This window comes from Salmo salar, chromosome 02 (assembly GCF_965601325.2).
Source record: "Salmo salar chromosome 02, fSalSal1, whole genome shotgun sequence".
Taxonomy (NCBI): domain Eukaryota; kingdom Metazoa; phylum Chordata; class Actinopteri; order Salmoniformes; family Salmonidae; genus Salmo; species Salmo salar.
The window spans coordinates 35,573,414-35,586,292 of NC_138292.1; the positions used below are offsets into that span (position 1 = coordinate 35,573,414).

General features: G+C 42.7%; 1 protein-coding gene across 5 annotated transcripts in view; it reads right to left on the bottom strand.

Annotated features, from left to right (window-relative positions):
• Positions 1 to 12,879, bottom strand: part of LOC106580978 (semaphorin-6D) — a 156,117-nt gene that overhangs the window by 118,061 nt on the left and 25,177 nt on the right. The gene's annotated exons all lie outside the window — the stretch shown is intronic.

A 12,879-nucleotide genomic window follows, 5' to 3' on the forward strand; every position in this document is an offset into this window, starting at 1 on the left:
AACTTGGGGCTAGCCTCTGTAAGTTCAGAGTCACTCGCCCCAACAGTGCACGTGTGCTGGAGGCGAGCGAAAGCCCGGGAGAGAGACAGGCCAGGGCAGACGGTGAACAGATCGCCAGGTGGAATCCAAGCAGCAGTGCAGCAGGCAATGGGAGTTGGTGTCACCCACTTGGGAGAAGATTTTATTTCTGGAGGCAGATTTCTTGTAGAAAATGCCAGTGAATGGTCTTTGAACAGTAGGAAGGGGTTTCAAGGCCTCTGGATCTGGGTGGGGTAGCCTGCCATTTGTTGGGCTCAAAGACTTTGACACCTCTCGCTTCACACGTCAGTGCTAATTGAAGTTGTATCTCTTTATCCTAGCAAAGCTTGGTAGCCTGAGCATTCAGTCCTTATTAAGTAATATATATAATTGTAATGTATTTTTCTTCTTGGCTTTTGAAAGTACAAAAATTGCTTCAGACTAAGCATTACTCACTCAGCTCCAGGTTGAATGGGTTTTTCAGGTCTCTGCTTGTTTGCCAGAGCATTTGATGAATAGTTTGGGAATAATAATCCTTGAGTGTAGGAAGCATTCCAAGTAATTCCATCCAAAATCAGGTTGTAGGTTTGGAGTTTCAATTTGGAGTGAAGGTTATGTCGTTTAGGGTAGCATCCTGTACATGTCCATCCCCAAAAAATCTAAGTTTGTCTAACTCTAAATCTATCTATTTTTAAAAACATGCTGAAAAATGTGGGAGCTCATCTGCTCATGACCTCTATCAAGCAGAAACGACAACATGATATACTGAAACTATCCTTCCACAACATATAGTCCCGAAACAAATCTAGGGTTGCTACCCAAGCTGGCTGGTCGTTCGTTCGTTCATTGGTTCGGTTGCCAGAGATGCGACCCAGTCGTTCAGTCTTTTTGTTCTGTATCTATGGACATGACCCAGTTGTTCGTTCTAAATGTTCCATTGCCGTACTGGCTGGCAACGTTCTTATGTTTTCTAGTGACATTTATTTGGATACATCCATAACAAATGAGCTAATGAGACACGATTTCGCCTAGCATAGAAAATGTGCTTACTCATTAGGACACTGTTGTTCGGAGGAGCTAGCCAACAATACAGCTAACACAATAACTTCAAACTGAAGCTGGAAAGACTGCAAACTAGCTGCACTTCGTTTGGCTTACCTTTTTTCAATTGACATTTCTTTGTATATATCCATAAAAATGATGCCAGCTGATTCATGATTTCGACTGGCTGAGAAACACTGCCTGCCTCTCTCTCTCGTCCTGACTCCCGACCCCTACACGTTCATTACTATGGGACAGTTGGAGACCGAATTTGAATATTGTAACAATGTTGCAAATCTCAGGGGCACAGAAAGGTTTATACAAATCTCCAATATTGAAAACTAAATGTTAGTCTAAAATAAAATGTGAGATAATGTCTAGATGCTTTTGATAGTGAAGATCCAGTTTATAACTTCCCTACCTGGGCTGATGAGACAATGGATAGCGCAGTCAGATGGAACAGAGTAAATAGCCATTTAAACATCATAGATTTAACCGGTGGTAACTTGTGGAATAGACACCGGCTGGAATACGCTTTTAACCAATCAGCATTAAACCCACCCGTTGTATAATGGGGTGAAACACACCTGAATTCAAACTGTTGTTAGAAAATAAACACTTTTAGAAAATAATTAGAAATTGAAACATAGCCCATAGATAATTAGCAGGCAGTGTACCTTGGTTTGAGGGCAGCGCGGGTTAACTGCCCTGTTGCATAACAATCACATTTTGGAACAGTGTGTCACTACCTGCATTCTGAGTGCACATCACGCGCATAATTATTATATATTTTTTTTAACTCACGCTGGGGCAACCGTTAGAGATATTTGGAACTCACACGTGAAAGGTGCATTCAAACATTCGACTGGAAATTGAGGAAAAATTCAGGAGATCTGTAGCAGAACCACTTAAACATTCATTACCTGGTTGAAATGCCACTGTTAGCTGAGCTCTGTTCTCCCGATCCAATCTCTACACCGTTCACCACTGCATTGTTGCCAGGGTTGGTGGCAATGTTTTGAGATGGAGGTGTGAAGAGTCCTGCATCCGCAGTAGACAAGTGTTATCGATTTCTCAACCTCTTCAACCTCTCTAAGACACACTGGGAAGGGCAAAACATTGAGAGGAGGGAACTCAGTCTCACACACATCGTTGTGTTGGTGTCATCATTTAGCTAGTTTTTCTGAGAACTGGTTGGTCTCCTCCACCCCAGGGCAGGTGCCTGCAAGCAGGTAGTGACACCTGTTCCCACATGCTGTTGTTGGGCGTTCTCCACCAGCAGTTCCATCCTCTTTTCTTTTTAGTTGTTCAATGAGTTCCACCCATTCAACAGCTGGATGCAGGCACCCACACATGCACCGACCGATCTAGAACAGCTATTTCACGGCACACTGAAGCACAGACAGTGGCCACAAAGCCATATAGACTGAAGAATGGCTGTGGCTAATTGTTTCGCTGGTCTAAGCTAAACAGCTTTGTATGTTTTTTCCCTTAATCCCTTGGGATGCAGTTCTGGGTAGGGCTGCAACGAAAGAATGTGACGTTTCTCACATACAGTAAATAAATGCCAATACCCATTCTATGGAATAAGCACAAGAGACATTTCTCAGACAAAAAGGCAGGCGATCATTACAGGGAATCACCTAACCTTGGGGAAAGTGTCCCCCATCTACCTGCTCTGCCCAATGGTCAATTCTTGACAGCTTGATCCCATGTTATATAGCCCCATGCGCTGTAGGAGGCCAGGAGTGAAAGACCGAACAAAACCTCTGCAAAAGTGTGCTTGACAGGGCAATCTGAGAGTAATGGAATTGAAGTTCTCTACTTAGAGCACAGAGAGTGGAGAATCTCCATGGAAACCCAGATCGTGGTTTGGTAGTTTTGAGCTTTCTGCAATTGAAACCCTTTTATTTGGAGGACCTTAGGTATGGTGCCATTTTGGAAGTGATTTCCTTCAGAAGTGTGAAAAACCCTGCTTACATACTGTACCTCACTTACATACTCTGATCTGCAAGGTAATCATGGCAGCCACTCGGTGAGAGAAAGCCTTAGCGGTGGGTGATAAAGGCTGGGAGATTGTCAGAAGGCAGCATAACTTCCGAGCTGCTTGTTTCAGCAGTAATTATGGAGAGTGAACGGTACACTGTGGCTGGTGCTAAATAGCTTACAAAGCCTTTTGCTGGTGATGCAATGTCAACGAGCTACTGGAGGGAAGTCAATCGAATAAGTAAAAGTGACTATAAAGCCAAACAAAATGTCTTAAACAAAGACATAAGAAGTGGAAAGTGGAGAGACTGTTGGAGGGATGCAGAGGGAAGGGGGCAGGGGAAAGAGATGTGTTCAGAAGACTATGAATAGGGATGAGATTGGTTCACTGATGCGGTGTGCTCTCCAATCACAGGCATATTGAAAAATCTGGAGAGAGTGGAGATAAGGAAGGAGAAAAGAAAGGAAGAGAAGATGGGAATAAATAATGGAGTGGAAGAAAGGGCTAGCATAGCCACGGGAGCAGGTGATTGAAAATAACCACCAACAGGATGAACAGATTGATAGAGATAGGCTGACAGAGAGCAAGGCTGTGTGTGTGTGTGTGTGTGTGTGTGTGTGTGTGTGTGTGTGTGGAGGGGGTTGCAGGTTGCTCCATCCTAATACCCATCACAAAGTACATGGAATCTACCACCTCCCTCGCCCCCCTGGTCTGCCCTAAGTAATCTCCTTTTCCCTCCACCTCTTCATCTGCCCTCCTTGTCCTTGTCTCATCAGTCTGCCCTCATCCCATCTCTCCCCCTGTGTCACACAGGTGCTTGAAAGGAAGGAGCTTAACCCATCTCTCAGGCTTGACCTGGCAGATATGGAAGGAGGGTGCCGGTGGAGCATGGTGGCAGCGGTAGGTACACAGTGTACAGTGCCTGTAGAAAGTCTACACCCTCCTTGAATTTCTTAACGTTTTGTGTTACAAAGTGGGATTAACATTGATGTAATTGTCAACGATCTACACAAAATACTCTAATGTCAAAGTGGATAATTTTTTTTTATAATTTTTTTTTTAAAGATTAATGAAAAAGAAAACACGAATATATTTTGATAAAATAAGTATCCACCCCCAAGTCAATACATGTTAGAAACACCTTTTGCAGCGATTACAGCTGTGAGTCTTCTTGGGTAAGTATCATAACAGCTTTGCACATCTGTATTGTGCAATATTTGCCCATTATTATTTTCAAAAGTCTTCAAGCTCTGTCAAGGTGTTGAGGATCATGGCTAGACAGCAATTTTCAAGTCTTGTCAGATTTTCAAGCAGATTTAAGTCAAAACTGTAACTTGGCAGCTCAGGAACATTCACTGTCTTCTTGGTAAGCAACTCCAGGGTAGATTTGGATTTGTGTTTTAGGTTATTGTCCTGCTGAAAGGTGAATTCCTCTCCCAGTGTCTGGTGCAGGTTTAACTCTAGGATTTTGCCTGTGCTTAGCTCCATCCTGTTTTTCATCCTGAAAAACTCCCCAGTCTTTGCCGATGTCATGCATACCCAGACCATGATGCAGCCACCACCATGCTTGAAAAAAAGGAGGCAGTTACTCAGTGATGTGTTGGATTTGTCCTAAACATAAGGCTTTGCATTTAGGCCAAAAAGTACATTCCTTTGCATTCTGTATATTTGTATTCTTCTTTTCACTCTGTCATTTAGGTTATGTGGAGTCACTACAATGTTGTTGATCCATCCTCAGTTCTCCAATCACAGCCATTAAAATCACCAATGGCTTCATGGTGACATCCCCAAGCAGTTTTGTTCTTGTCATGCAGCTCAGTTCAGAAGGACAACTGCATTAGGACCATGCCTCAGGACTACCTGGCCTGATGACTCCTTGCTGTCCCCAGTCCACCTGGCCATGCTGCTGCTCCAGTTTCAACTGTTCTGCCTGCGGCTATGGAACCCTGACCTGTTCACCAGACGTGCTACCTGTCCCAGACCTGCTGTTTTCAACTCTCTAGAGACAGCAGGAGCGGTAGAGATACTCTGAATGATCAGCTATGAAAAGTCAACTGACATTTACTCCTGAGGTGCTGACCTGTTGCACCCTCAACAACCACTGTGATTATTATTATTTGACCCTGCTGGTCATCTATGAACATCTTTGCCATGTTCTGTTATAATCTCCACCCGGCACAGCCAGAAGAGGACTGGCCACCCCTCATATGCTGGTTCCTCTCTAGGTTTCTTCCTAGGTTCTGGCCTTTCTAGGGAGTTTTTCCTAGCCACCGTGCTTCTACACCTGCATTACTTGCTGTTTGGGGTTTTAGGCTGGGTTTCTGTACAGCACTGAGATATCAGCTGATGTAAGAAGGGCTTTATAAATACATTTGATTTGATTTGATTTTTGACATGTCTGGGTGGTTTAATACATCACCCACAGCATAATTATTAACTTCACCATGCTTAAATATATATTCACTGTCTGATTTGTTATAGTTACCCATGTAACAATCACTGCCCTTCTCTAAGAGGATTTCGGAAAGCTCTGTGGTCTTTGTACTTGAATCTGTGCTTGAAACTCAATACCTGACTGTGGGACCTTATATGATCTGTCCACCATACATACAACATCTAACTTATGTGATTTGTTAAGACAAATTTTACTTCTCAACTCATTTTAGGCTTACCTAAACAAAGGGGGTGAATACTTATGCAACGACAATTTTTTTGTGATAGAATTTTTATTAATTAGACATTATGGAGTATTGTGTAGATCATTGACAAAAAAAGAACAGTTCAATCTATTTCAATCCCACTTTGTAATGGAACAAAAGGTGAAAAATCTTCAAGGGGGTGTAGACCTCTATAGGCACTGTACATGATCTGGAAGAAATTGGATATTGAATGCAGGAAGAGACGAGGGCCCTGGTGGAAGATAATGTCGCCCACCCACATAGGGAGCTAGGGCTATGAGCAAGTCGATAATATTGAGTATGGGGAGGGGACTCCGGATCAAGAGGTTTAGTGACCATGTCCAATCCACCGGTGTCGCCATCCATAGAGAGGTCATTCATCATGGGACAGACAAATGGCAGTGGGGGAGGGAAGGCTTGCGATAAGAACGGGAAGCTCCAGATTGCACTACAAACTCAATTGGCTGCAAAAATGCAAGGTTGTGGTTCGGTAGAAAAGTTAAGATAACGACATGCATTATAAACACGGAAATAGGAAATGTCCTTGAAATGCACAGCCACGTACTAATGGAACTGAACGGGAGGAGTCGAACAAATATGGCGAGAGGTCAAGTAAGGGAAAGCAACTATTTTATTGCCTGTATTTATTAATGAAATGGGCCTGTAGTACTTCCATATAAATAAACTCCATAAAACACAAGCAGAGTGCATTTATATTCCAGCAAACGGCTTGCAATTACCTATTTAGAAGACATACGTTGGCAATTAATACAGCAATCCCTGTAATGCTGTACCTAGGGAATTTATAAACATCAATTATATTAAATTGGAGAGTCAATGAGATAGAACTTGTAGACTGCTGCAGCAGTCACAGCATGATACCACTACCAGTAAACATCCCCCTCAACGCTAACAAATGCTTCACTGGACAAAACCATCCAACTCCACCATGTAATTTCCAAGAGAAATTCTGATTGGGGGTTTTGTGATCTACTGAAAATACCAACAGTCTTCACATTGTAATAACCCAGAAGTCCCTTGACAGATAAAGAAGGAATAAAGGAGGAGGAAAAACAAACCAGCTCAGTGGAAAACAACCTGCCACTGTAAATCTCCAAGCCCTGCTCCACTGTCAATTTCACTGATCAGACTGGTTCTTCCACATTATGGAGACAGCTCCAAGTCCATTGCTGCTTACAGTATCAATCTTTCACATAAACCATCCGTCTCATGGCCAGATCAATACACGCCGTCTCTCCAGCTCCCTGCAAAGGGTAGGCACTGTTTTTGTGGACGCTGGACAGAATATGCTCCAAAACACAGGGCTCTACAGTGCGACCATTTTACACGCATATGTGCCTAAATATTTGTGTGCGACCTGGAATTTCTATTTAGGAGCGCCAGTGCGCCTAGAAGAAGAAAAAATGACCCAGATGAAAATTATTGCACTTCACTATAGCGCAGCCCTTGAGGGCCACTGAGAAAACACAGAGTGCAGATTCATGAACGTCTTACATTGTTCTCCTAAAATGTATGTGCTCCTACATTTTTCAACTTAGGTGCACACGTGCTCCATTAAAAAGGTAAGAGTAGAGCCCTGATACACAACACAGTAACTCTAGTCGCTGTATATTATCAATGCATAGTCACTTTACCCCTACCTACATATTAACTCAATTAAATCGACTAACCTGTACCCCCGCACTTTGACTCGGTACCCTGTAACTTTTTTTTAACTTTAGTTTGATTATTTTTTAGCAAATATTTTCTTAGTTAATGGCTCGTAAGTAAGCATGTCACGGTAAGGTGACCACGGTAACCTGTTCAGTATTCAGCGCATGTGACAAATACATTTTGATTTGATTGAGAAGTTTCAAGTCATATTTCTGAAATTTCAAAGCTGACCTACAGTGGTTGCTCCATTAAAAGTTTTGAGATTATGCTGCGGGACTTTAGAGGTAATTTGTGGTTTAGTACGGTACCCTGCGTCACTCCTTCATTGCTCCAGACCAGCGCAAGGGGGAGTTAGATCAGGGATTATGCTTTTGGGTCCCAAGGCGATCCTATGTCTCTATTACTGTAGCCTACTCCTGACTGGTCTCATTGTACAGCACTTGAATGGCGCAGTGGTCTAAGACACTGAATCGCAGTGCAAGCTGTGTTGCTAAAGATGCTGGTTCAATACACGTGCCGACCTCGACTGGGAGACCCATGAGTTGACAGCAGGTTTTTGGTTTCTCTCCCTCTCAAAACAGAAATAAATAATTCTAAATAACAAACTGGCTTTATTTACAAATTAGTAACAATGTCTCACCCCATGTTCAAGAATGGCCTTTGTCCTCGCTCATTTTACGTTATTTGAAAACAAAATAATCAAAACAGAGAGATTATTATTACAAATTATATAAAAGCCCCTTGGATATTCTCACAGATATATTATTAACAGGACAATATATATTGGTCATGGCTCCCGAGTGGCGCACAATGCGATTGGCTTACAGATCTCCAGCTGTATCTACTGAAATAGCGGTGTGCAAGTGAGGTTCAAGGCACGAGGGCAGGGGGCACGGGATGGGCCCCAGAGCCGCGCACAGAAGACGGACCTAGCCCATGGGGAAGGGAGGAGGTAGCACAGGGTAGCAAAGAGCAACACTTTAAGGGGCATTGCACTAATAATGGCGCTGACTAGGGAAACGTTCCCGCTGTTCTTAGTGCCAGTGCACGCGTGAAAAATGCCTCTTAGATATGAATTGGGAGGGCAGATATTATTAAATATTAAAGCATTAGACCGCTCACTAAAGGCGTCACTCAAAAGTTCTAATTAAATCTAAACTGGATTTAACGAAAAATGTCGTGAGAAGCACACATTTGTAAATCCCAAACTCTAAAATTAATTGGAAAGGTAGTTACAAATCATTTGTAACATTGTGGTTACAATAAAGAATGTAAACAAGATGCTGTGTTTTTATTTACAGTAGTGATGGACAGCTGGTGGCATTTTGAAAACAGGTTTTCAAACACTTGTAGCCCGATTAGCAGGACAAAAGACACTTTATAGCCCGGCTACTGTAGGTGTGAAAGTCACACGTTTCAAGTACACCTCACACCGCACCAAACTCCCTCCTTAACACAGTTACCATTCAAAAACAAAAAAATGACATTGCGACCAAAAAGAACAGACGAAATGGACTTTGTTTTCATCAAGCCAGCTTCTTTCTATGGTGCTACCCGGTCCAGGGTTAGGACCGCAACCACAACTTGAAAATGAGCCGGAGCTGAGAGGATCACCAAAACTTAAAAAAGGTATTTTGGTTTCAGTGCATTTTCTTAAAAACAAAATGTATATAGCCTATCAATGTGTAGGCATACTGTGTAATAAAATCGAACTGGTCTTGATAAATGAATGAGATTATTTTCACTGAATCTCCATTTGGGTATTGTTTAGACTACAATTAGAGCATAATATTTCTACACCCTTAGTGTAACCTTTATTTAACTAGGCAAGTCAGTTAAGAACAAATTATTATTTACAAGGACAGCCAACTCCTTCCTCCCCATCAGGGAAGTGAACCCCGGTCTCCCGCGTGCCCGCACGACACAGAGATTCTTTAGCTAAATAGCCCAATACTGTAGCCTACTCCCGACCGTCACATTGTACAGCGCCATATTTTCCGTTCCATCCTAACAGAAACCCAGAGGGTTTTTCTTGGAATAGAAACACCATAATATTAATCAAATGAATTAAGCAACATTTCTTAAAATCAGTCCCATATACTATGTTCTTACAAAAAAAGGTTTTAAATTATCTAGTACAGCCACTACTGAAGGCTATCAAATTATTCTCAAAGATGCCCTCTGGTGGTCAAACTAGCACTAACTAGCATTAATGTTTACAATGGCTGATACTTAAATAACGTGCCATAGAATTCTGCGGCACCATGCAAGCTGTGCTGCAGTACACTGAAACTTTTAAAGGACGAACCACTGTAGAAATCAAGTATTTTTATCACATAACAAAGGAGGGAAAAGGTATGTAAATCAATCTGTAGAGAAAGATCTGCACTAAATAATAGGCTAGGGTTTGCTAATTGAATAAGCGCAATGAATTGCAAAAATCACATCTACTAATGTATCCGTAGTTAACAGAACCTCCTCATTATTCTACTAAACCTTGCTGACCTCTTACACTCGGTTAGCCGTGGGCAAAGCTGTCTCAGAGCTTTAGGGCTGAATCCCACTTGCCACACATCACAGCACTTTCCTGGTCGGGAAGGCACTTTCCTGGTCGGGAAGGCAAAAAGCATCATCTGGAGCTGGGGGAGTTCACTGAAGCTAATTGCCAGGTTGCACGGGCACACTGCATTCGTTAAACAAGCGAGCAGGCAAGTTATCAGGAGTAAGGAGTCCTTCACTGTAATCATTCCTTTATTCTAATCAAGGGTCTACATTTTATTTTACCTTTATTTAGGGGGTTAACTGCCTTGTTCAAAGCAGAATGACAGAATTGTACCTTGTCAGCTTGGGGATTTGAACTTGCAACATTTCGGTTACTAGCCCAATGCTCTAACCACTAGGCTACCCTGCCGCCCCGGCAGAGCAAACCGTCCAAGAACCAAAGACTTCTGATTACATTTAGGTAACGAGACAAATAACTCAAGAGGATGACAAAACGAGGGCAAATATTTTTGAAAACTGGATTTCCACTTGGTCGGACTAACAAGCACATGGGTACAAACATTTGTACTTAAATGCTTTGAATTTGAAGCCCACAAGATTAGTCGTTACAATTGAAATAACAAGTATGGTATTGTGTTAAATCATTTCTAAGAAAGGGCGACAGATGCTGAACAGAAAACTCGGAGAAAATGCATACTAACAAAATTATTATCACAGGCTTGTTAAGACAGTAAACTATTGTTTATCACAAAAAAATAGTAAGTGCAATGACCCTGAAAATCTTACTAAGCTGGCATGAATCCTTGCTGCTCCAATCAAGAAAATTGTTATCCGAGAATCTAACTGGGTATGAGGACCCAAAATGAATGTACATGGTAGTAATTGGAGTGAATCTTGGCAAAGGAGCTGTAAAATTATAAACAGTGAGATGTCTCACAATGAATACATCCAGAGCCAAAATCCTGACTCACGATGCATCCTATACATACATAGACTTGTTATGACAGCTCAATGAACATAATCTGGCAAGATTGGCACAAGTTATCATCATCATCACTATAAATGATGAGGATCAATCAAAATGCCCATATTCAGAATTAGGAGTTTGTCAGTTCAAGAATTAAAAAGACTTAAACGGAAGGGAGAGAAGGGTTTTCCATGTATTTCTTTTTTTCCCTATATTTCACTTGAAATGGTACCTTTCAATTTGGCAGCAGCTCTTCAAATTGGGAAAAATAGCTTCACAGCCCTGCAATCCTTCTGTCAGGTTTCACAAATTATGGCCAGAGAGGGCCTCCACACACTTCTGACAAACCAGCTATCCCCCACCCAGTACCCCAATCAAGAAAGCCATCCCCTCGAGACTGAACTTCTCAGTGTTTCCTTGGGGAAAGTGCATAGGTAACGTTTGAGGTGACCCTCAGAGCAGGTTTGCTCGCAGCGGACCTCATTCACCAAGCCCACTTTCTCAAGCCTTGTATCGCTGTGACTTTGAAGTCTGGCCAGAGACGGGCTTTGAAAAGCCAGCAATCTCCACACCATGACCAGGCAAAGGATTAGCAAGTCCCTGTAGGATTGGGTAGGAGGACAGGGGGTCGTTTTTGGGGGGTAGTGTGTGCGCAAGCATTTCCCCTCCGGACAGAGCTGGGGATTAACAAGCTACTAAGGAAGCAGAGAACAAGGAGCCAGCCTCTTTCTTGAGTTCCTCGGAAACCAATTTGTATTGGGAGGAACTGAGGGAGGCAGCTAATTCTGCCCGTGACCTCTCCGCATCAACTTTCTCTTGTTTTGCTGCTCAGAGTCTAAAACTATTTTCTCAGGAAAAGAGAGCTGTGTCCAGGCTGTCAATGTCCCTCTCCTTCACAGTGGCTTTGAAAAACAAGCCTCTACAGGGCATAGCAGAATAAGAGCCTGAGCGAAGGGGAGACTTCAATGACCAAGCATTAACAATTTAGCATTTACTGTTTAAAGAACATAAAAACACATTTCTCCAACTGACGACATCACTGAAAAAGTGTCGCGTCAAACTGGCTTTGAAACAAATACAAAAGCCCTGAAACTACTCAACACACTTGCATATTAACTAATCAGTCCTTAAAACATAACTATCTGACAGAAGCATATGTTTTCAACTGGAACTGTGTCAACCATTTGGACACAGGACCATAGATAGCTTTCCCACTAGCATTTGTAGATTAATAAGGTCTTTGTCTTTTCTCTGATTGAAAGGAGCCTGAGGAGTTTGCCCTCTATGTCTTTGTTGAACAGAGTCTCTTGTGGAAATGGAAGATTGGCCTGTATGTGTGGGTGTGTGGGAAAGCAAGGTGGACGGGCCACATCCGAGTTCAACTGACTTAATAAAGCTTCTCTCTATCTACCCCGAGATCTCCTCACCCCAATTATACGCCCGACACCTCTAACCTCACCCCCGGTCCCCAATCCCACATCCAGCTCTTGTCCTGCCCCTCCCTTCACTGCTCTTAAATCCCTCTACAGGGCTGGCGAGTGTTGGGCTGATGTGGCAGTCATTCCCCAGGCTCCTCTCACTCGGTTTCTGGATCTGGCTGTTTGAATTGGGCCAGGGTTGGGCATCTCCTCTGAGAGCCCTGGATGGTCAAGTGGCAGGTGAGACGGGAATTATTGAGAAGAGAGAAGCTGCTGTTTAAACAATAGAAGGACACACTCCCCAAAGACTGCATATGTGCAGAAATTGCTATAATTATACCTGTATGTCCTCAAAATGTAAAATAAATGTAAATCACTCACTAACAGACACCAAACAATAACAAAGTACACTTAGACTGATATTATGGACATGTTTTTTTAGACATTTGCACTGGTTCTACCCTCAGATTGGTCCAAGGTCACAGTTAGATTGCATCTGGCCAACCATCTGTTTAGACCCATCCCGTGAGATGGCCTGTCACCAGCACACCTTGGCCCTGTCCTCTACTGTCCATGGTCATGGTCGCCAGGGAC